This window comes from Pinus tabuliformis, chromosome 1_1, assembly GCF_031772625.1.
Source record: "Pinus tabuliformis cultivar Carrire ecotype Pingquan chromosome 1_1, CPIR1, whole genome shotgun sequence".
NCBI lineage: Eukaryota > Viridiplantae > Streptophyta > Pinopsida > Pinales > Pinaceae > Pinus > Pinus tabuliformis.
The window spans coordinates 969,618,460-969,644,109 of NC_142297.1; the positions used below are offsets into that span (position 1 = coordinate 969,618,460).

The 25,650-nt window shown below is 32.8% G+C and overlaps 1 pseudogene; it reads left to right on the forward strand.

Annotated features, from left to right (window-relative positions):
• Window positions 1-816: 816 nt before the first annotated feature.
• LOC149217736 (patatin-like protein 6 pseudogene) lies at window positions 817-8,592 on the forward strand (annotated as a pseudogene).
• The last annotated feature ends 17,058 nt before the right edge of the window (window positions 8,593-25,650 follow it).

The window sequence follows — 25,650 nt, forward strand, 5'->3', positions numbered from 1 at the left end:
ATTTTTATTTTAATTAAGTAGACACTATATTTTGCTATTATTATTTTTTAATCTAGACTACAAAATATATATATATATATATATATATAGATAGATATATATAAATAACAGATTTTTAGTGAAAACAAGTAGAGACTTATCTTAACTCATTTACCTAGAGCAAAGAAAAACCAAATCTCTCAACATACAAATTTTACTGAAGTTTTGGATACCTAAAACAAAAATATGAAATTATATATATCTATATATATATATATATATATATATAAAATAATATGAAATTATATATAAAAAAAAACAGAAACAGAAAGCAAAAATGCCAAATTATATAGATAGAATAGAATGTGATATTGTATATTGACCGTAGGGTAATAAATATGATTAATATTGGAACGAATATGATCCGCACACAATAGGATTTATGACTGCTCTCTCGGAAAAATAAAACCAAATTCCTAAATCTGAGATTCCTGATCTACATATTCCAGATAATGTGGGAGATATCTACATAAACATATATTCGGTTCTTTGTGTAACATATACACATTAAGTATATACTACCAGCTGCTTCCTGCAAAACCCCTGTCATCATTGCTTGTGCAGCTCCCCATTCAACCTCCCGACCATATAACTAGACCTTGCAACCAAGAGAACAAAAATTTGAGTACCAGTCTGTGAGTGCATGCATCACCCGAACTTGCATTTGAAGAATCGATATTGTCCGCCGTCTTTTGGAAGAAAATAGGCAGCTCTAATCCGCGGCTTTCGGGTACACTGAGCACAAGCGCCCTAAGGGTTTGCACACGAGCAGCTACAATGCGTCTCGCTTTGCTGCCATGTGATCGTACGGTAGGGGAAGGCGCTCAAAACACTTGCTTGATGAATTTCTTGCCAGCAAAGGCCATTTTGTGGGGTCTGGAAATTTTGGCACTGCAATGTGATCGTACGGTAGGGCAAGGTGTTTAAAACAGTCGCTTGATGATTTTTTTGCTGGCAAAGGCTGTTTTGTGGGGTTTGAAATTTTTGGCAGGCACAAATCTCGCAGAATTTATTCTGGACTTAAGTTCTGATAAGGTATTGTTGAGTTTGAAAAGGCATTTATGGAGAATGGTCTGGCTCCACGTGGTTCGACCCCTAGCCATCATTGCAAGTGATAGATCTGCAGCGAATTTCCTGGTTCGACTTCAAGCTAAGCCGCTAGTCACACCAACCATCTTCTTGAATTCCCAACACCACTGCCAACCATCTTCTTGAATTCCCAATACCGCTTGTAGAATTGTTGCTTCCCATTGAGAGAGAATGTGTGGAGGGGACAAATATTGTAAGAGAGAGAATGTGTGAAGGGGACAAATATTGTAAGGCAAAATCTGGTTACACATTTTAACCCATTAATATCGGTTTTTAATTTCCAATTTCATAGTAGATAAAATATTTCAATCATCTTGTATGTTTGGCTTCGATGTAACTATTATCAGTGTTGTCTGATACATATACAATGTAATAAAAAGAGGACCCTATAATGCACAATGTAATAAAAAGAGGACCCTATAATGCTTCTACTTGGAACTAGCCCCTCCCTTCTTAAAAAAAATATTTCAATCATCTAACACCAAAATTAATGTTCAAAATGAGACATGTAGCATAAGAGAGTTGTTCGGAGAGAGAAATTTATCAATATGTTTTATTAGATTTATTAAATTAAAGGTCACACCATAATTTTTAAAAGTTTGTATTTCATCACTTATAAATTCTTTAAAAGAACAAAATTATTGATTATAGAAAAAAGAAAAATGAATATATATATATATTTGGTTGATTTTAATTAAAATCATAATGAAACATCTATAATCACATTTTTACCTACTCTTTAATTTAAGTGCAGTGAAAATATTTCACAGTTATCCTGATTTGTTTTATATTAATTATAATAGAAAGCAAATATATATATATATATATATATATATATATATATATATATAGTCAGTTAGTTTTAATTAAAATTATAATGAAACATCCATAATTACATTCTCACTTACATCTTTCGTAAACTTAGATGTGGTGAAAATATTTCACTATTACCCTCTTTCATAAATAAATACTTTAAAATACATATTTATTAATATAATTTTATATAAAATTTAAAAATAAAAAATAATTTTTTATTTTAATATTATTATTATTGTTATGTTTCTTCACCATATTAATAACATTTTAATACCTACCTAAAATTATATTAATAACTATATATATATATATATGAAAGAGTATTTGACTCTGAGATGCATTAATATTCTCTAAATAAAAATATGAAGTCACCTATAATACAAAATAATAATGACAATAGCCCAAAGAGTTAGTTCAATCGGTCACATCAAGTACCTCGCCAATGGGAGGTCACAGGGTCAAATTAGGTCATTTCATAACAAATTTATTTAGAGAAAAAAAGTAATTTAAAATAAAAACAAAAATCTTATATTTTCTCTAATATAGGAAAAGAGAACAATGATTAAAAGTAAAAAAAGTTCAATTACTTAATAATAAAAAACGGGTGTAGTTCATTCAAATTTTTAAAATAAAATTAATATGTTGTATTTAATAATGTAAGTTATAAACAAAAAATTTCAGGATGTAGAGTTAAATAATATCGACATGTATTTATTTTATGGGGGTAGTGTTGTGAATACTATGTAAAGGAGAGTTGTCTTTAGTGGGGACTTTTTGGAGTTTTTATTCTGTGGAAAAATTTGAGGTGAAATCTTTATTTGTGTTATTTAAACTAGTTTTTTTCACTGTATATATGGATTTTATTGTGGAGGGGTTACCCATCAAACTTATGATTTTAATAAATTCCTTTGAGATTTTAGAGAAATTAGACAGGAAAAATCACACTAAAGACAATTTTATATTTTTTAAATCCATCAAATATTTATTGTGTTAAATTGAATAGTTTGCATAAACAAATTAATGTTTTATTCTAAGCGATGTAAAAGTCCATTTTTTTTAATTAATTTTTTATAAAGCAGTGTGTAATTGATTCATGTATTTGACATTGTGGGTCCTACAAACATACAGGTATTCAACATGATAAAGTGAAAAACTTGTGAGTGCTAACATCTTTATACCAACGAAGTAATTGACAGAGCGACTCCATTATCTATTTATGGGAATTCCTATTTCCTACCCTATTGCAAAATAAATGCCCTTGACATGGGCCCGATATAACACCATACAACACGCTGCTCATTTTTTCTCTCTCATTATCACATTGCGTGTTATATGGTGTTATATCGGACCCATGTCAATGGACATTTATTTTACAATAAAATCAGAAATAAAAATACCCATTTATCTATAAGTACATGGAAAATGAAGGAAATGATCTCAATCGTACCATCTTTATTATTTTGCCGTCCGTGACTTGAAATTGTAAAAAGAATCTAATAATCCGGTAGTTGCCATCACAGTAGAAATGAAATTTGGGCAAATTTGCCACTCGAATTTCATCCGCGATCTTAAAGTCACCCAATAGTTCTAAAGGGTTTTAGGGCCTGCGCAATTTTCGCATGGCCTCTATCTCAGGCCTACCTTTGTTCAACTTTATGTCTTTGTCATTTTTTTTTAATCAAATCAAATTTTGTCCGAAAAATTGAAGATTGGAATGCAACCAAAAATTGAAGATGGGAATGCATGTTACAGCTAAAAAGAAAAGTCTACTTTTACTGTTTTTATATTAACATCTCCTTATTTTATTCAAAAGGAATGCGCAATTTTCGCATGGCTTCTATCTCAAGCGTACCTTTGTTCATCTTTATGTCTTTTTCATTTTATCTTTGTTCATCTTTATGTCTTTTTCATTTTTTTTTTAATCAAATCAAATCTTGTTAGAAAAAATTGGAAGATTGGAATGCATGTTACAGCTAAAAAGAAAGGAATAATATATTGTATTTTATTTATTTTTAAGTAATTGTCAACTCTTTTTGTGTATTTTTCATGTTTTTATATTAACATTTTTTATCTTATTCAAAAGGAATTCACATAAAATAATTGCAAACTAAGAGTTGGTATTTGAAGGAAATAATTTTTTTTATCTAGATTGTTTCTATAAAGTTTTTTTTTTTTTCCTTATCACAATTATATCATTCAAAGACAAAATCTTTAAGTTTTCTATTAATTTGTAATGTGGAATAAATAAATAAAATTATAAGTATTTATAGTTATTGCTATTTACTATGATTATTATTGATTTTTTATTATTATTTTTGTTAAGAGGAAGATTCCTATAAATATAGGACATGTAATTTTTAAATATTCTAAAAAAATAATATATTCATGGAATTATATGTTCTCATAATTGAAAAATTAAGTGTAATGAGACTTTTTCCATTTAATAAATAGTTTGTTTGGAAGATCTTTATTAAGATCTATCTCAACACAAATATGAGCATATATAACTAGTCCCACCAAACCTCTAGCAAACTAAGAATATGTGCATCCATTGTCACTTTAGTAATTGACACAAGTAGTTGTCTTTCTTTTCTTTTTCTTTTTTCTCAGATCACCGGAATCTAAAACTCATTGGTATGGCTATTATAACTCAAGGATATATCTAACATACTACAAGCAAAATATACCAATAATTGTGACTTAGCAATTGGCATTATGATGCACATTGGAGTGGGCCTCTATTCAAGAAAGAATTTTCCCTTTGAGCCTTATCACAACAAGAAACCATGTCATTTATGAGAATTAATCATGGTGAGGAAGAGAACAAACCTTTTCCCATCCAGTGAACTATGGGCCCTAGAAAGTGATTCACATATAGTTAAGATCAAAATATGGAGTCTAAAGTGTTATAAGAAACCTAGTATTTCTCCAAAACTAGGGACCTCCCTTAAAAATTATCTAATAATTGATATAATTGAATAATAAAAAATAAAAACTTAAAATAAAGAGAGATTTTTCATTTCTTTATCGAAGAAGAATGAATCCATTGTTATAAAGTTGAAATAGGAGGTTGATGCCCAATAAATGAGAAAATGATTGCATAATTTTCATATAAAGAATGCATTCAGTTGAGCTCTACAATTATGATGTCCACTATTAGTTCCTCCTTAACTTATATGAATAATACTAATAGTAAAAGGTTTTGAAGCATTTAGCCTATAAGAAATGTATGATGAAAAAAAAGATGATTAAATTTCATCATTATGATAATGGTTAATGTTCATTAAAATCAAATTTAGTTTATACGACATTAAGAAAAGTGAGAATTAATTGATTTTCTTTAAAATTTTATTCTTGTGCTAAAAAAACTTTAAACAAAGTGTTCCTAAATCAATAAAAAAATTATCACTTAAAAACTAAAAATAAAAAATAAAAAATTAATTAATTAATTATTATGGTAATAAATATTTTATAATTATGATTTAATGTCTATGTATATAAGACATTTTAAGATAAGGTGATTTATATTTTTAACCACATTCTTATTATAAAAATGGCCAAAAAAAAATCGATCAAAATTTTTATTAAAATCATTAGACTCCTATTTCATTATAAACTCATAAAAATTATTTTAATTATACAAATTTCATTAATTTTCTAACCAATAAAAAAATTAAATCAATAATCATTTAAAAAAAAAAAAACTAAAATATTTAACAAAATTATACCATATTGTTAAAAAACTCAATAAACAAAAATATGCTACAATACATCACCATTCAAATAATCTAAAATATTTAATAAATATGAATGAAACACTAAATAAACAATCTAAAATATTCTTGATTTTTAAGATAAAACATCGAATGTTAATAAGCAATATAAAAAAATCAATATTAACAAATTTGAAATTAATTCATGTATTTGAGATAATGGGTGCTATATACGGGCGTGTACATCAAGATTATTTTATTTTGCAGTACAAAAGCTGAAGAGTTTAATACTCTAGTTCCGCGAGTAAATGCAAACCTCCGTTGGCGAGGATAACGAGTGGGACCATGCGGAAATTGGTAAGGCCTATCTGTAAATTGCGATTGTGAAGGGCTTTGCCACATGCGCTATTTCAGGATGGCCATTCTCCACTGCCTTCCTTACACCTCTCTCTTATTTCAAAAAAATAAAAAAATTATAATAAAATAAAATAAAATAAAATGTATGGCAAAGTCTTACAAAGTTTTTATAGGATAAGAAATAACTGAACTAGTGTATTTTGGTGTGTAATATTTTGGTGTGTAATAGACAATTTTTAAGAGTTTTATGTTTTAATTTACAAATAATAGAATTTGAAAAAAATATGTAAAAATAACATATATATATTTGTACAATTTTCATTATATCAATTTATACTCTAATGACATGACATGTGTACTATAATATGAACATTATATAAAAAATTTATCATCATTCAATATTAAATAAATAATTATTAACGTGTTATCATTTTTTTCAATATCAATTATATATATATAGATAGATATATAGATATATATATATATATATATATAAAACCTTTATCTAAGAAATAAATGTTTAATTATATTAAAAATAATAATAATAAATGTTAAACAAATCATATAATTCATTTTACCATTTTATTCTTATTTGAAGTATATATAACACATTGTGATATTAAATTTTTTTATTAAACTATCTAACCTTGTTGGTTGAAGTTACCATGTATTGTGAGTAATTAGACACGTTGTATCACTTCGAATAAAAGCATTGAAGAACGCTGCAATAAAGGATTTTCTCCGATTTTGTTATTGGTTTAACAATATTGCTATATATGCCAAGTGGATGACTTTTTTGGACATTTAGTGGAGGTCCTTTTTAGTGATATTGTCATATTTAGGCCGATAGGCCTTCCTATGCATCAACAATCGTCAACACTTTTATCATGTTCCGTTGGATCAGGGGAGACACTTTCAACCGTTGATTTGAAGTATGACTGCTTTTTCTAAATATCGGTTGACCTGTTTACTGCTTTTTCCCATTTTTTTATGTCACTCTTGAAGATATTTTTTCTTCCTGCCATGAAAATATTTTTATTGCTTTTTCCGTGCGAGTTGTTGTTGTTGTTCTTCTTCCCTGGCTTTTGGCAAGCACTGTTCTTCTTCACTGGCTTTTGGTTTTGCTCTGCAAACTCCTCTGTCCACAGTAAGCTCATAGCGGGTTCCGACGACCTCTTCAACTTGGAAATCCAGAGTAAACGCGTCCGCTTTGACACCATATCCACTCAGAAGCTGATTATTTTTCAGGGTTCATTTAACAGGTATATTTTCTGCGTTAACAGGGTTTTCTTTTGATGCTCCTCTTTTCTGTTTCTGCTAAATACAATATGACTCTGTTCTCTGTATTTTACTCATTATTTCCTTTCGCATTCTACTGTTTTACTGGTCGCAGCTTCCCACAGTTTTCCTATCTATTTCACAGGCTTGTAGGCAGCCACAATTTATATCATTTACTGACTAATTTTCTCTCTTGCAAACTCTATTGCTCTGTTACGCTGCAGTTTGTTTTGCCTATGAGTATTAATATTACATTTTTGGTCTTTCGGCAGGTGACTCTTTGGCTCAGCATGGGTGCCGAAACGCTTAGCGCACTTCCTCAGCCATTCCAACCGAGGGTTCTGACATCTAGGTGCTTTCTGGACCACTGAGGTTTTATAAGATTGATTGGGGTTTTACCGCTGCAGAGGACGACCCAAGAACCGTTTCTATTATGACTTTTAGGCTTTTTGCTGCGAGCTTTAAATGTTCATGAATCTTTCTATTACTATTCAGTTAAGTAAAAGGAGCAGACGACGGGCAGACCGCCTGCACGGCGATCGACGCTGGGTTGGTGATGAACAATCCCACCGCCGCGGCCATAACCCATGTTCTGCATAAGAAGCAGGAGTTTCCATTTGTGGGAGGCGTGGAGGATTCGCTGGTGCTTTCAATCGGAACCGGGCAGTTCGATCGGGCATATGATTACGACAAGGTGAAGCGATGGGGGGCTGCCCACTGGGCTAAGCCCATCTTCAAAATCGTGGGCGATGCGGTGTCAGACAATGTTGATCACGCCATGAGCATGGCATTCGGGCAAAGCAGGCGCAATTCCGTCAGGATTCAGGTAACCTGAAACTGCACGTCTCACGTTACTGTAGAGGTTCTGTGAAAAGATCAAGAAATCAAAACTGGAGTAGATTGTAACTTAATTGTCCTAACAGCAGCAAATTTCAAGATGCGTTTTTTTTTTTTTAATTTATACCCATTTCTTGTTTTCTGAACAAGATCGTGCTTTGGGTATTAACAGGGGAGCGGATTCCCGGAGAAATGCATGGGCGATGCCCACGATCCGAGCAAAGAAAATGTGAAGATGCTGATCAATTTTGCAGACGGCATATTGAAGCAAAAGAGCCTGGAGTCTCTCCCCTTCGGAGGAAAACGAAAGCTCTCCCTCAGCAACGCCGAGAGGCTCGACTGGCTCGCCGAACAGGTGGTTGCAGAGCATCTGTCAAGACTTTCGAGGCCCATTCCCACTGTACTGCTGAAGCAGCCGAGCCCTCCAAGCTCACTATCAAGCTCCGCACGCATATCGCCCTAACAATTCCCAATCATTCTTCAAAATGACTTGTTTTGACAGGAAGGGAGAAAAAAATCCGGAATGCAGGCACCCTCTGCAATTTTTTAGTGTTTTATATTGATGGGCCAAGTAGGTAATTAACGGTGTTTGTTAGATAGTTTTTTGCGGCTACTGGATGTAGCTAATTAACGGCGTTGTTAGATGGTTTTTGCGAGCTGCAATTAGTGACCGGAAGTAGATGATTAACGGCGTTGTTAGATAGGTTTTTCGACTACACTTGGGCAATGTACGAAGACCATACTAAGGCAGCAAACTGCACACATATTTTTCAAGCATGTTTGAGTGAATTTCAAACTACTAACACCCACTGAATATGACAGAAACAACAAAATTCTATGACATCTTTGGAAATGCATTACAGCCATTAATAAACACCAATTTGAAAAGGGGCACAACCTTCATCTTCTAAATTCCAACACATGAAAAAATATATGTGGCCAATATGACCTTATACGACTGTAGTGTGATTGCTAAGAATGTACGACCATCAACATTTGACGATAGAAGATGATCAATTCTTATATTTTTAGCATAGAATAGACTGATCCGCTCCACTAATAAATTGTCCTTTCAGCTTTGAGGCATGCATGAGATTCCAGAGTAGAAAGTACTTTGGCTAGATGGTAGAAACAACAAAAGAAAGTTACTCAATGACAAGCTGAAAAGTTCATCAAGCATATCAACAAAATGCATCGATGGGTGGAAGTGGGCATTGCAGAAGACTCAGAAGCCAAAGGAAAAGAATGGATGAAGGGATAGAATTTTAAATTGAAAACAAACTAATATGGACTATTTCAAATTCTGAAGCAAAGTGGTAAAAGTGCCTTCAAATTGGAGAGGTTTGATCTCTACCTGATTGACGTGAACAAGTTCACTAGCTGACCTCAACAGTGAGCTGACATAACCATGCCTTCCTTCACCCCTCCCCTTTAAGAATAGACATTTGCAATTAGAAATTCCCATTGACCAATGAACATAATATTCAGAAACATTGTCTACTATCTTCTCCCTCTTTTTTTTATTTTTGTATTGAATGTTATCTATAACAGTGACGATAATCCCTTTGTACTCTTAATCACAACTACTTTGATTAATCATGATTGGAATATCTCACATCCATTCAAAAGAGGCAGGGGAACTAAATGTGGTTGCATATTCTCTCATCTTCAACCTCCCCGTTCTCTTCACCCCCCGAAGATGTCATTATCAGGAATGATATCTAAAAAGCTCCATTCAAATTTTTAGGTTGCCCATTTTAGGCTTCTTGGTCTTATGTTGACTTCACACTTCGAGAAGATCCTTCAAATTCATGCTAGCCATATAGTTCATCTCGATGATCCTCAACGTCAGGGCATGTTCTCAAAAGCAGAAAGAAAATACTGCCATCACATTTCTTGTGAGGAATGGGTATGTAAGCTTTTGACCCTTATGGAAGGCAGAGACTGAAGAGAATTTTATCTTTTTTAAGTGCTCAATCTATTATATCAGGACGCAATATGATTTCCCTTCCAAGGATCTGAGGGAGTTTCCATCCATGTTTTACAAATACTTCGATTGGAGATGTTTCAGTTTGCTCCTCAAAGAGGTGGTCACCTTGAAAGCTCTCTTGAGTACAATGAAAACTGCATATATTATTTTTTTACTCCCTACAATGAACGATGACTGCATGGTCGCTGCTTCTACAAATATTACACTAATATTCATGACAATAGTCGTAGAACCACTAGACATTGCCCTTTCACAATAATTACCCAGAAGTAAACCTGTATTTGGAGACCCAATCTGTAGAGAGGAATAGGCCCCACTCAGTTTCCATTCCATCGTAGAGGACCATGCTGTGATCATATTACCTCCTCCGCGTCTTCTTGGAGGAATTTTCAATTGAGGCAATTCAACTCATTGGAAAAAACAGACTTCCTGTGGCCTTTATATGGTAAGAACTAGTTACCTAGCTCTAAATAGACATAGTGGTTCTAAAGAAGTTTCATTGTTTAAAGAAATCATGATGAAATTCCATGGCTACGCACAGTCATCCTAGAGCAATACTAAGAGGGTTGACCTCCTAGGAATGAGTGCTATTTTCTTTTCATTTGATTATGATTTTTCCCTGAGTGCTTAAACATAATACTACGTTTATTTTAGGCACACACATTCTCACCACGTCTTCGGACCCAACCACTTACAAATTTCAGATCATCACGCTCTAGAGTCTAGTGATGCTCAGCATACAACACAGCCAGTGGGATGCGGTCATTCTGGTTCCTCTGCAGACCATGATCCAGGCTACATATTTCGTCAATTTGTACCAAATTTTGATTTCTGATAAAACGACATGATGACTGAACTTGTGGGTGGCTGATACTCCCTCAGCATAAGAGGAAGCCTAATTATTTAAAATGCCTGTCAAATGAAAAAATAGCAAAAGCATTTCTGCATGATCTACTAGGGGAAAAATCAGAGAACATGACACTCCAAACATCAATTAGAGCCCATAAATTAAAAACAAGGGTTTTTAGTATCTAGTCATTTCTTCTTAAATTGAATAGTAATAAAAACGCCTGCTCTGATTTTTCGGAACTGTAGACCCAACCCAGATTGTTTTATATTCAATTCAAGGCACCGTACCATTTTTCATGTATCAAACTTTAATTATGAGACTAACCCACTTGAAAAAAACGCATACTCAATTAATTGAGTAAATTACTGACCTCTCGGAGCTTGATCAATCATGGCTGCAGAAATTGTGATCGTTGATGCATTCGCTCCCTCGGTCTGCAACAATTTTTTGGTATTCGATTTTCCACAAATAACCTAATTGCAGTTCTTAAAAAAAAAACCATTAATTAAAAAAAAGCAATGAACCCAAATTTATTATTGATTGACATATCACATCCTAAGAATTAAAAAAACTATATAGCATATGATACATGATCACTGCGGATAAAAAGATTGTGATATTTTAAGAAAAAAAAATGGATTTTTCTAGTTTAATTTCTCTAAAATTTGACAAGAATTTATTGAAATTACAAATTTGATGGATAACCTCTGTACAATAAAAATGCTCTAGGGTTTTTCAGGGTGCTGAATTCATATATACAATCAAAAAATTAATTTAAATAACACAAATCAAAATCACTTTAAATTCACCCAAAACTCCAAAAAATCACACTAAAAATAACTCCTTCCAAATAAACTATTAACTTATATTTTTTTTGGAATATCAAAAAATTTTGAATTTTTGAATTCTTTATATATTTCTTTTCTAAATTTTATTGAGAAAGTAACACATTTTTTACAGTAAAAAAGTGAATCCTTCACTTGGAAGTTCTGGTACCATGATTTCCAACGTGTTAAAAAGTGAAGTTCTGGTGTCATGATTTCCAACATGCTCAAAATTTTGCCAATTGATATAATAGAACCAAGGTAATTAAACCCTACCACCAAAACCATTATCCTTTAATTTAATTTATTTAAAATTAAATCTATAACTACCTATCATCGTAATTAATTTATATTTGAATATTCCATTCACATATTATTTACATTCAGATATGCTAATAATATTATTTTTATAATTTATTAATTTATATTAAATTTATTATTATTTTTATAATTCATTAATTTCTCATCTCTTTTTATATGAAATTATTTAATAGGATTGCAGATGTATAATTAAAAAATTTATATTTTATATTAATAAATAAGTAATTAATTTTATTATTGTTAAATATTTTTATTAAATAAATATAAATTTTATTCTTAATAGTAAATCATAAAATTTTGTATTAATCAATAAATATAAAATTATTTATTTTGTATGGTTAAATATTTTTATTAAATAATTAATTAATTAAAACATATAAATGAAATTTAAAATTTTGATATTAATATATAAATATTATTATAAATTTTAAATACATTTTATTTCATATTATAGATAGAAGAAAATTATAGTAGGTAATTGTTTTAAGGGAAACTAATCTTCTCACAAAGTTTATATCATCTATCTTAGATCATGTTTTTAAATTATTTCTTAAGAGATTTACCCAAAAAAAAGAGAGAGAATTGACAAAGCTAGTTGTGTATGTATCTATTGACATAGAAATATAAAAGGAAACTAACAGCATCCAAACTAAGATGAGGGAGAGGGAGGTTGAAACTTCTCTACAAATAACACCCAAAGTGAAGATGGAGGGGGTTGAAACTTCTCTTCTAGAAGCACATCCACATAATTCTTGTTTTTCTTGTCTCTAAGTTGATGTTGAAGAGTGTAAATCATATTTAAGGATAATTGGGTTGTATTGAGATCCATCTAACGCATCCTCTCCCATTGATCGCCTGCCTTCTCAAAAAACTAAGTTACTAAGATCTCAGTTCCAAAAAAACCCTAAACCTAAGTTACTCTCATAAACCTAAGTTACTCAGATTTCAGTTCCAAAAAAACCCTTGCACATTGCTTCTAATCTGCCTTCAAAAATTTGAATTGTGTGTAGGATGTCTTCTTGGCCTACCTTGTTCTTCACCAAGGCTTGCTTGGTTAGAATCTTGACCATCCTATTGATTTTAGCTATTTTGGAGACCTTGGTTTCCTACATGTGAGAGTAAATCGGGTATGTCATCTTGCCCTTAATCTCCTTGAGAAATTTGGCCTCAATTAGGCTCTCCATTTTTTACTTAAACATATTTGTCTTCCAGCTCCTCCATCACATGTATTACAACTTCAAAGTACATGAAATGGTTATCTTTCTCTACCTCCCATTTCAAAGTACATGAAATGGTTATCTTTCTTTAGGAAACCAAGGTCTCCAAAATAGCTAAAATCAATAGGATGGTCAAGATTCTAACCAAGCAAGCCTTGGTGAAGAACAAGGTAGGCCAAGAAGACATCCTACACACAATTCAAAATTTTGAAGGCAGATTAGAAGCAATGTGCAAGGGTTTTTTTGGAACTGAAATCTGAGTAACTTAGGTTTATGAGAGTAACTTAGGTTTAGGGTTTTTTTGGAACTGAGATCTTAGTAACTTAGTTTCTTGAGAAGGCGGGCGATCAATGGGAGAGGATGCGTTAGATGGATCTCAATACAACCCAATTATCCTTAAATATGATTTACACTCTTCAACATCAACTTAGAGACAAGAAAAACAAGAATTATGTGGATGTGCTTCTAGAAGAGAAGTTTCAACCCCCTCCATTTTCACTTTGGGTGTTATTTGTAGAGAAGTTTCAACCTCCCTCTCCGTCATCTTAGTTTGGATGCTGTTAGTTTCCTTTTATATTTCTATGTCAATAGATACATACACAACTAGCTTTGTCAATTCTCTCTCTTTTTTTTGGGTAAATCTATTAAGAAATAATTTAAAAACATGATCTAAGATAGATGATATAAACTTTGTGAGAAGATTAGTTTCCCTTAAAACAATTACCTACTATAATTTTCTTCTATCTATAATATGAAATAAAATGTATTTAAAATTTATAATAATATTTATATATTAATATCAAATGTATTTAAAATTTATAATAATATTTATATATTAATATCAAAATTTTAAATTTCATTTATATGTTTTAATTAATTAATTATTTAATAAAAATATTTAACCATACAAAATAAATAATTTTATATTTATTGATTAATACAAAATTTTATGATTTACTATTAAGAATAAAATTTATATTTATTTAATAAAAATATTTAGCAATAATAAAATTAATTACTTATTTATTAATATAAAATATAAATTTTTTAATTATACATCTGCAATCCTATTAAATAATTTCATATAAAAAGAGATGAGAAATTAATGAATTATAAAAATAATAATAAATTTAATATAAATTAATAAATTATAAAAATAATATTATTAGCATATCAATAATATGTGAATGGAATATTCAAATATAAATTAATTACGATGATAGGTAGTTATAGATTTAATTTTAAATAAATTAAATTAAAGGATAATGGTTTTGGTGGTAGGGTTTAATTACCTTGGTTCTATTATATCAATTGGCAAAATTTTGAGCATGTTGGAAATCATGACACCAGAACTTCACTTTTTAACACGTTGGAAATCATGGTACCAGAACTTCCAAGTGAAGGATTCACCTTTTTACTGTCAAAAAATGTGTTACTTTCTCAATAAAATTTAGAAAAGAAATATATAAGCAGAATTCAAAAATTCAAAAATTGTTTATTTTTTGATATTCCAAAAAAAATATAAGTTAATAGTTTATTTGGAAGGAGTTATTTTTAGTGTGATTTTTTGGAGTTTTGGGTGAATTTAAAGTGATTTTGATTTGTGTTATTTAAATTAATTTTTTGATTGTATATATGAATTCAGCACCCTGAAAAACCCTAGAGCACTTTTATTGTACAGAGGTTACCCATCAAATTTGTAATTTCAATAAATTCTTGTCAAATTTTAGAGAAATTAAACTAGAAAAATCCAATTTTTTTTCTTAAAATATCACATTAAAAACAACTCAACTCGAAAACTCTGACCATAAATATATAGAACCAATCATAACTTGTCCATTCAAAAGATGACTTCAAGTCTCACAGGAATTAATGATGTTTACACACTCTCTGTAAACAGCTACAAACCGATTATAAAATAACAAAAATAACAGATAAGTCGAGGCAAAATAAAGATAAACAAAATGTTAAACCCGGGGTTTTTATTGGTATCATTCCATCGGTCTAACCATTAATTGCTGTAACAAACCTTCCCAAGCTGGATTTTCAAGACCAGTCACGGTGATTTTGCTTTACAGCACATTAATATATCTGACTTTAAATTTAAAAAAATCAAATTTAAAGCACCTATAAACGGATCCTCAAAATAATCTCTTCTTCTACGCTTATGCAGAGAAATAAACTTTCCCCCTGCAGAGCAATAAACTTTCTCCACCAACAGCATTTCAAAGAAACCTTGAAGTTTCCTTAATAATTCCGCTGCCTGTAAAAGAATTGAAGCCCTTTCTGAATACAGACTCCAACCATAATTCAGAGAATTCATTTCAATAATATGGATTCCAAAGCTTCCTTGAGGATGCAATATGAGTTAAAGAGATGAAACGTGCTTCATTTGTTACATAGTCATTATTTCCTTGAAACTAAAACACAATGCAATTACAATCATATATCCAAAAAGTTGTCACAGAATGAAGTAAAGAATCTAATTATAGAGTTTTAATGTATTACTATCACCAGAATTCAAAGGTGTCAAACCTATGTGGGAAAAACGTGGATCAAATTGGAGATCGGGTGTGGATAGACGAACACGCGCTTTTTCTATAGAACCGAATACTTCATTTATGTTTTCCCCTGCCCCGGACAAAGCCGGAACACGCGTTTTTTCTATAGAAACGAATACTTCATTCATGTTTTCCCCTGCCCCTGACTCAGCCGGCTCAAGCTGCATACGCACTTTGCTTTACTTCATCAGCACTCATAACTAATGAATCCATTGGCATACTTACAAAACCCAGAGGAAAGAAGGGCAAGACTTACAAAATCCATTGGCATCGAAGCTTGGGCTGAAGTAGGCTTCGTTCCGGAACGAGAACGAAGCGTTCTCTCTGATTAAACCAAAAAATAACGCAGAGGACAAAAAAATCATAGATCAGCGCACTACAGATCGCTGGTCAGAAACAAATAGAAATTACAGATGAAACTACCGATAGATCGAACTATGCGGATACCTTCTTTTTCATCTCCTTCATGTTGGCTTCCCTTTAGGATTTTTTCTCGGCCTTGCAGGTTTTCGTTCCATAACTGAAGCAGAGGGTCTGGACAGTATGGCACAGATGAAAACCCTGTACGTGTTGAGGTTGACAGAAATGAGGTGGACGGGTACGACATCAATTTTTCCATCACGTTGGTGGTGGTGGTAGAGGGGTGCGCGCAGAGCATCAGAGCTTGAATGGGCGCGGGTGGAAATTTCGAATGGAGGGAATTACTCCCCGTATGAATTCTCTGAATTCCAGCTCATTACTCGTCGCAGGAATTACTCCCAGATCGGTCAGGGATGTCAGGGCGGTCAGGGAGGGTGGCGGAGAAAGGTGGTGGTGGAGCTGAGAGATGGTGGTGGAAGAGGGAGAGATTTCCGGTAGCCGGAGCCGGACGATTTTCCGGCCGGTGCCGGAAAAGGGGCCATTCTACAGCCTCCGTAGACTACTCCTTTTTTATTGGGTTTTTGAAAGAAATACATTTAAGGTAAAATAAGATGAACCTTGTATCTCTATAAAGGTTACAATATCTATTTTTCTACTCATATGGGAAATGAAACAAATAGTAAAACTTGTTTTAGGGTTGGCTGGAAAAAAAAAAATTACAGTAGCAAATTTATAGTGATTTCCCATTTATCATATGATATATGAAAATGTATTTTTTTTATACGATCACACATTGTAATTTTTATTTCAAAATATCATGAGCTACAAATTAGTTTTCTCTCACATTACATTTTATGAGTTTAATTAACAGCCAGTCATCTCCATAGCGAGTGTTCAGACATTTTAGAGTTTTTAAATAACTTGATTCTTGTTATTCATTACATTGCATTGCAGTCCCGTTCATTGTTAGTGGATTTGAAGAAGCTGCAACCTGCAGGAGGGGGTGTCCAGGCTTCAATGCTCATTCGTTAGACTTGAACCAACATCTCTTCTAGAGAAATTCAACAATTCTAATTTAATAATCCTATCGGCCTCTCTTTGTACCTTTTGGGACAATTGCTAGTTAGTATATTTTTCGAAAATATATATCATTTTACTTTTTAGAATTTTAATTCTTCTCGTTAAAAGTTAAATATCCCAACAAGTTTTTATTTAAAAACAAATTTGTTTTATAATGTTTATGATTTTATAGACAGAATAACATGGATTATGAGTTTTGCCATTCATAATCAACATACCGTTTAGTTAAAAACTTTTACTTGTATCATTTTATCCAAAATTTAATTTAATTTAATTATCTTTATTAAATTCTAATATATTAATTTTATTATTTATTAGAATAATATATTTAAAATAATAAATTATTAAATATTTATATTTAAAATAATTTTGATTTTAAAATATACAAATATTTATTAATTATAGAAATATTTTACAATATTATTAAACCTATAATTTTATTTTAATTATATATATAAATAATAATAATAATAATTAATATTAGTATTTAGGAATTTTTATTATATAAATTCATAATTATTTATATTTATAATTTCTAAAAAAAGTAATTATATATATAAATAATAAAGAGGATATGACTTAGAAAATTAAAAATTTAAGTTATTTATAATGTGTAAATTAATTGGTTTGAGTGGGGTTTGTTCTCTATTAGATTTGAGGTTCAAACCTCATAAGGAGTTGCGGGTGAAAATCATTTTTGGGGAATTAAATTATTCTAAAAAGCATTTAATTGAGATCACGCTTATCTTGATAATAACATCTCATTGTGAGTCCATCATTCTTCTATCCAATAGGTGAATCAACCCTTAATATTTTATAATTCATTTTTACATTCAATTCATTTCCATATCATTCTACCAAATTTTTTGTGACAAGTGTTTATAATTTCACCATAATATTTTCCACAAAGATTCATTTGTGTTCTTTAAAATGTAGTCCTATTAAATATATAAGAGATTTTGGAGATAAATCAAGCCATTCACATTCATTTAGATTCATTTAAAAACTTAGTTAGGAACTAATTTTTTTTATACTTTTTCAAAATTTAGGTGTGGAGATGATTTGGAAATCGAGCATAAATACCAGTATCTTGTTAAATTATGAAACCAAGGTCAAATTTCACATTGGACAACTTATTTGATGGAGATAATGATTTCATTAAATTCATCTTTTTGAGAGGACCAAAATCAACCTAAAGATCATCTAATTTAGAAAAGGGAAAGTGTATTTTTGAATTATAAGCCCACATGTGCAAATTTAATCAAGTCGGCCCTAAAGCAAAGTGGACACCCTTGGTAGGCTATAAACACAAGTTACCTCTACCTCATTTGGACATCATCATGAGACACTCTTCAATTCTCTTTCTTGGTTTTGGCTCACATAGGTCTGAGGCACGTCCGTAGAGGAATGGGTTCACTCAAAGATGAAATTGTAAGGTCTGAAACTTGCATCTTTTTTTTAGGGTTTTGGGCCTCAGTCACAGATGATACAGGAAGAAATCGACCATAGTTGCTCGTTGGATGGCTCATCCATGTGACCGAAGCATCTCAGTTGCACACACAACATGTCCTCCATGCAACTAGCATCTAGGGTTTCAGAATCACAATTGTTGGCTTTCTAAAGGTTGACTTCGACCACAGTCATTGGATTGAAAGTTCAAGGGAGTGAATGGAACCTCCAAGTTGCACGCATGACTCCTCTTCCATGTGACCGAGACCTAAATATTGGTTTTCAGTTATCCAAAGTTTTCACTCATTGCATGTAGTGTTTAGCAGTTGAACGTAGGTAGTGGCAGCTCATTACAGGCTTTAGAATCAGAGTTTTTAGTATGAGAATTGTTGGGTTCATTTCATGGTTTTTTTTAGTTGATTTTGTTGGATATTTGTATGGATGAAGATATGGATCATTGTACTCTCTTTTTCTGAATCATTCAATGACATTCTAATAAGAAGAAGAATTTGAAGGGGTTTTGCCGTGGTCTCCAACCAATCCTAGTGTCTTTATGTGTGAATGATTTTCTTCTATTGTTCCTTTTTGTTCCATTGCATTAATGAGGATGTTATTGTTCTTTCTATATAGTTTCATATGTTATTGAATAGTGATGTAAATCTGAATAATGTTATGAGGCTATGGGGTAAATTTAATGTGTAAATGAAGAAAAACAATTATTAAAGGAAATAACAATATAGCCATAAGAAAAATTAACATGTTATCAGAGATGGGTTGAAGAAAAGTCATGAAGATCACCTCTATGAAGACATCGTTGATGGAAGCAAGAGAGGATGGAGAATACCTAAGAGAATTTTAGGGTTTGAAGGAAACCTTAGGCAATTTGATTATTAGGATTTGATGGATGTTATGAGGTTGGGGTTTGAAAGAAACCCTGGTTTATGGCAAAGATTTGAGATATGAAATCTAGAAACCCTAACATGGTCAATGTGAATATGCTTAAGCACATGGGATGAATCCCTATATGTGATAGTTTCTATTAGGGTTGGTTGCTGATGAAGTTGATGAATATATATTGAAGGAAAGAAGTGGATAATGGACAGTGATGGCTCCTAAAGGTTGGTTCAAGAGGGAGATGACCACCTCTCATTGAAGCTATGTATTTTTCGATTTATGATTCTCCTTTATGTCATTATTTTTGTTTAGATTATTGAAAATGCAACAAGAAAATCTAGTTTTGAATGTTCCTTGCTCAAACTAGATCAAAATTTGAATTTCTATCTCAACAAAATACTTGGAGGTATTTAACTAAGGTGACATGGCACTTTTCACTTAGTTAACTTAGCTAATTCGAGTTGGAGACACTTGAGTTTAGTTCAATGTGATTGATTGCTAAATTCAAGCAATCTTTTTCAATTAAATTTTGTCAAGATTAGTTAAACTAGTTCTAACTAAAAGAGGAACTAGTGGAAGGTCTAAGAGTGGAAGTGGAACTTCAACTCACTGTAGTGATCAACCAGATACTTAATCAATCAACCCAAAATAATTGATGCATGCAGAGAACTCGAGTTATCCAGTTGAGATAGCAGTTCAAGGGTAGTGTATTATCAGTTGTAAACTATTCTAAGTTGTACATATGGTGCATGCAGTCAGAGATCAACCTAAAGGAACTGCACAATCCAGATTGAGGAATTTCCTAATTAATAGGGGATAATTCATCAAGGAACAGTGCAAGGAAATAGGGATCTTGACAAGCTACGAGTTTGGCCAGTGTCAGTCAGTGAAGTAGTGAGATAGATTATACTAGTGAAGGGTGTACTCAGGTTTGAGAAAGCATGTGTATTTATCTCTATTCTTTGATTAATGCAATACATATAGAAAGGGGTTTTGAGAAATTGCTTTCCCTTATATAAATCTCTATGTATGTGTGTTGAATCTTGATGCATGTTTATGATTTGTGTTCTCGATTGTTAATTGCTTTCCACATATGAGTAGAGTAGATTTGAGTCTTATGTTTTAGTAAATTACATGAGCAATTTTGAATCTACATAGTAATTTCTACATGGTATCAAAGCAGGATTCACAAATAGAGAAGAGAATTCAAATTTTTCTTCGAAGGAGGATTGAATTTGTAGGATCGCTTATTTAGAGCTAGCAGGTTGGATTTCTATGAACTAAGACTCGAGTATCACCTTGATGGTGGCCTGAATTGTGTTGCTTGGAAGGACTAGATGGAGGCAGTGCTGGAAGATAATGGGTTGAAGGAATTTGTAGATAATGATATCCCAAAACTGACAACAATTGATGCTCAGGATCTAGCAGAATGGAAGAAATGTGTAGCCAAGGTGAGGAGGATCCTATTGGAGAAAGTACAAGACCTGATTGTCTCTAATCTCCATGGGAAAGGGACTCTGTATGGAATGTGGCAAGCATTGAAAAATTTGTTCCAGAACACTAGTGACCACAGAAAGCTGGAACTTAAGGACAAGCTTCAGAGTATCAAGATGGAGAAGGGAAAAACTATCCCACAACACCTGAGCAAGTTCACACACTGTTGTGATGAACTTGGGAGTGTTGGAGTTACAGTTTTAGTGTAGGTTTTAACCCTGTATAGAAATTACCTGCAAACAAATTTTTAAATATAAATAAACAACAACGAGACCCTAAAACAAATATACATAGAGATTTTCCTTGGATCCCAAAACTCGGAAAAACGGATTGATTTTTCATTATGTTCCTTTCACTGTTACAATACATATATATGAATTTCGAAGTATTCATAAACCCCAATCCATTAACTCTGTATTAAAACATAACCATAGTTCCCTTGATCAAATCTACTAAATACCATGGGAAGAAAACCATCATGCCCAAAACCATGCACAAAACCATAGGTAGGTTCACCCACTTATTATAAGGTTCAAAAAAAAATTCCAGGGTGCTACCCCGTGTAGGGGGGCTACCACCCCCTACTGCACTCAACGCAATGAATAGGTGAGGCTATCGCCCCCCGCACATGTGACTAGTTGTGGAAAGAATATAACACACACCTAACATCATCCCACTTTTTGTTTTATTTTCCACATATGGGGCCACATGAGAGCTTAGTCATTGGTCCAACCTTGCAATTCCCATTGTTTCTCTACAATAAGAAAACTTCTAAGTGCTCACAAAATTTTTCAATGCATATGAAACATTCTTCAAAGTGTCCACCTTTATGAGGAACACCTTTTTTTCCTCAACCATATCCCTCACAAAGTGATATTGAACATTAATGTTCTTTGTCTTTGAATGATAAGTGTGGTTCTTTGCCAAGAAAATTTCACTTTGGCTATCACAATATATCCTTGTAGCTCGTTGTACTAACCCCATACTTGAACACAATCTCTGCAACCAAATTGCTTCCTTGCTTTAGTTGAAAGTGCCACTATAGACTGCCTCTTTCTCATCCAACTGATTTCTACTCCAAAAAGTTTAAACACATACCCACTAGTCATGGAAGGAATATAACACACACCCAACATGTATATGATTATCTAGTAAACCTAAAAGTTCTAGGCCTTCCCGAGAGCTGACACAACTACCAGGATTCGATAAATGAGAATGAAAAGATACCAAATTAGGAGAACATTTGGTAAGATCTGGCTCAAGGATAAATAAGATGGAACACCATAGATGGGACCTCATCAAAGTGTGAGGATGAGGAGAAATATGCCTTGTTTTGGAAGAAAAATAAAGGTAAAGCGAAGAAATCCCAATCCAAAGTATAATATCGTCAAGGGGGAAAGAAGAAAGAGTTGTCCAAAATCAAGTGCTTTCACTATCATGAACTTGGACATTGTGCAACAAAGTGTCCACACAAGAAGGTAGGAAAGAAGTCCTCAAGAGGAGCAACAGGTGAAGCTTTGGCATCACAATTCAACTTGGACTTCACCCTCATTGCATGCATGGAAATCATAATGATGGGGAGCGTGTGGTATTTGGATAGTGGTGCCTCATTCCACATGACGGGGAACAAAGAAATTTTCATTGACTTGGAGGAGAAGGATCTCCAAATTCACATCGATATGAGAGATGATGGAAGGTACAGTGAAACCGATATTGGTACCATTACTTTTAAGAGGGGGTCTGGCTCCCCTCTCAAGCTCAAGGGTGTGATGTTTGTTTCGGGTTTGAAGAAGAACCTAGTTTCTATAGCGGTGTTGGAAAACCATGGCTATGATGTGATATTCAACAAAGGGAAGGATTTCTTGAGACATATCACCATGGGACAAGTGAAGCAGATCGGGGTTCGAGTGAAGAACCTCGAAAAATTAGATGTGGAAGATTGTTTAGCATTGAGCACAAAAGGAGAGAAGGTGAAGAATTGAGATGTCAATGAATTATGGCATAGAAGACTTGGCCATTTTCATCATGGTGCTTTGAATATCATGCAATATATTACCGTGAGCCTCCCAAAATGAGCACTAGACCAACATGATACATGCAAAGGGTGTATCTTGGGGAAGTAAAAAAAAGCTACCTTCAATGATAGGGACAGTAAAGTACAAGACTTCCTTGAAAGGATCCATTATGATGTGTGCGAACCTTTCTCGATAGCCTCCATTGCCAAGCATAAGTATTATGTTATATTTGTAGATGATTTCTCATGGAATTGTTGGATCTTCTTCATGCAGAAGAAAGACCAAACATTCTCTAAGTTTATTGAATTTAAATAACTTGTTCAGAAAGAATCTGGAAAGAAAGTGCAGGCTCTCAGGAGTGATAATGGAGGTGAATATATGTTGAATAATATTAAAACTTTTGTTCAAAGGAAGGCATTCGATAATGTTATACGATATTTATGATTACTGACAAAAGTATCTCCCCTAGGCTTGGTGGCTAATCTAGAACAACAGAGAAACAAGGAAGCCAATGCTTTCCTTAAAGTAAATAGATGACAGAATAAATCTTACCTAGACTCTGTCACGGGCTTCACTCCTTTAACTTGAATGATCCATTTCTAGCTCTGATTTCCACAATTAGAACCTACACAGTTAGATAACACAAGCCAAGAAACTACACGATATATGCAATATCATCTAAATACTCTATTTAATAAATCAACATGGTATTGAAATATATGAAATAACAAGATCACATATAGGAAAACAAAGAATTATTTGTATTAATATAAATGGAAGGATTTTACAACCATTTTTAGGTGTTGATCTTGTAGAAGAGCTCCTCCAAGGCTGACTTGTCATTTCCTTATCACAATGTGCAATTCCAATCACCCTAAATGCATGAAATGAAACCTCTCACGACAACAACAAAATAGTAAAATCACTCTCCAAAAGCTAACCCCTTGCACATGGAAGGTTGTAAATATATAAAGGAGTGGGGTAAGTTGGGAGTTCTTATCCAATTACCAATCTAAGGTTTTAGATCCACCTTTGATGGGATGATGGGATCAAAGGATAAGGGATGAAAACTTCAAACTAGGGTAGGATAGGATCCGAATGTTTTATCTGAGGTAAATAGTTGTAACAAATTCTGGAAGTTTCTAGAAGAGGAAGCTTCCAAAATTTCTCTCCTTTTCCTAAATTTCTAGAACCAATGCAGGTGCAAAGGGGAGCAACCTATAGGTGATCAATGCACGCCACAATGGAGAAACATGTAGGTGAACATTTTCCAACAAGAGATCAAGGTGCATTGGTCCTAAAACTCGCTCATATGATGCAATTTCAAGCGGAAACTCTGGGGAATGAAAGATACATGCTTATAGATTTGTGCAAGATGATGAAAAGGGGGAATAGGATGTTGATTGATGCCATTAAGATGCCTATTGATCAAATGCGACAAAAGGGCCTATAACAAATGGTATTTAATAACACCCCATAATCCATAGAAGAATGGTCTGGATGAGAGGAAGAACAAATCTATTATGGGAATTGCAAGGGAAATGTTGCATGACCAATGCCCACCACTGCACTTGTGGTCTGAAGCATGTAACACAACAGTCTATTTGTAGAACAAGAGTCCTCATCATATTCTTGGCATGAGTACACCAGAAGAATATTTTTCAGGGAAGAAACTAGATGTGTCACACTTAAGGATCTTTGGATCATCAAATTACTATCATGTTTCCAAAGACTCAAGGAAAATTCTAGAGCCAACAAGAAAGTTGGGGTTATTTGTGGGGTACACAGAAATAGCTCACAACTATCGTGTGTATATGTCATCTCTCAGTATGAAAGTTGTTAGGAGAGATGTGAAATTTTATGAGGATAAGGAAATGAGGTGTTCTCTTGAGAGGGAGTTTTAGTTTCATTCAAATCAGGATCTTTTAGCTCCAAAGGAGGAACCTCAAGAAGTTGTGGAGCAACCATAAGTTGAGGAGCAGAGAGTGGAGACATACACTTAAGAAGAGACATCCAGGGAAGGAAGAAAATGAATAGGAGAATATAACATATTAGTGCATGATGCTAGAGAGAATGTGGATGCACTCACTTCACAGTGCATGCAAAGGAGGTCACTAGATCGATACATTGGATACATGGCTCTAATGAGTGAGATTGCAGAGACTGAACCATCCTCATTCGAGGAAGCAATTCAGAAACCAGTATGGGTTGATTCTATGGTAGAGGAATATGATTCCATTATCAAAAACAATGTTTGGTAAGTGTTCCCAATACCATAGGACAGATCAGTTGTGGGTTCGAGATGGATCTACAAGCTAAAGAAAGCAGTGGATAGAAGAATTGAGAAACATAAGGATAGATATGTGGCCAAGGGGTTCTCTTAGGTGGAGGGAATTGAAAATGAAGAGATATTTTCTCGAGTAGCAAGGTACTCTTCAATCAGATCAATTCTAGCACTTGTAGCGT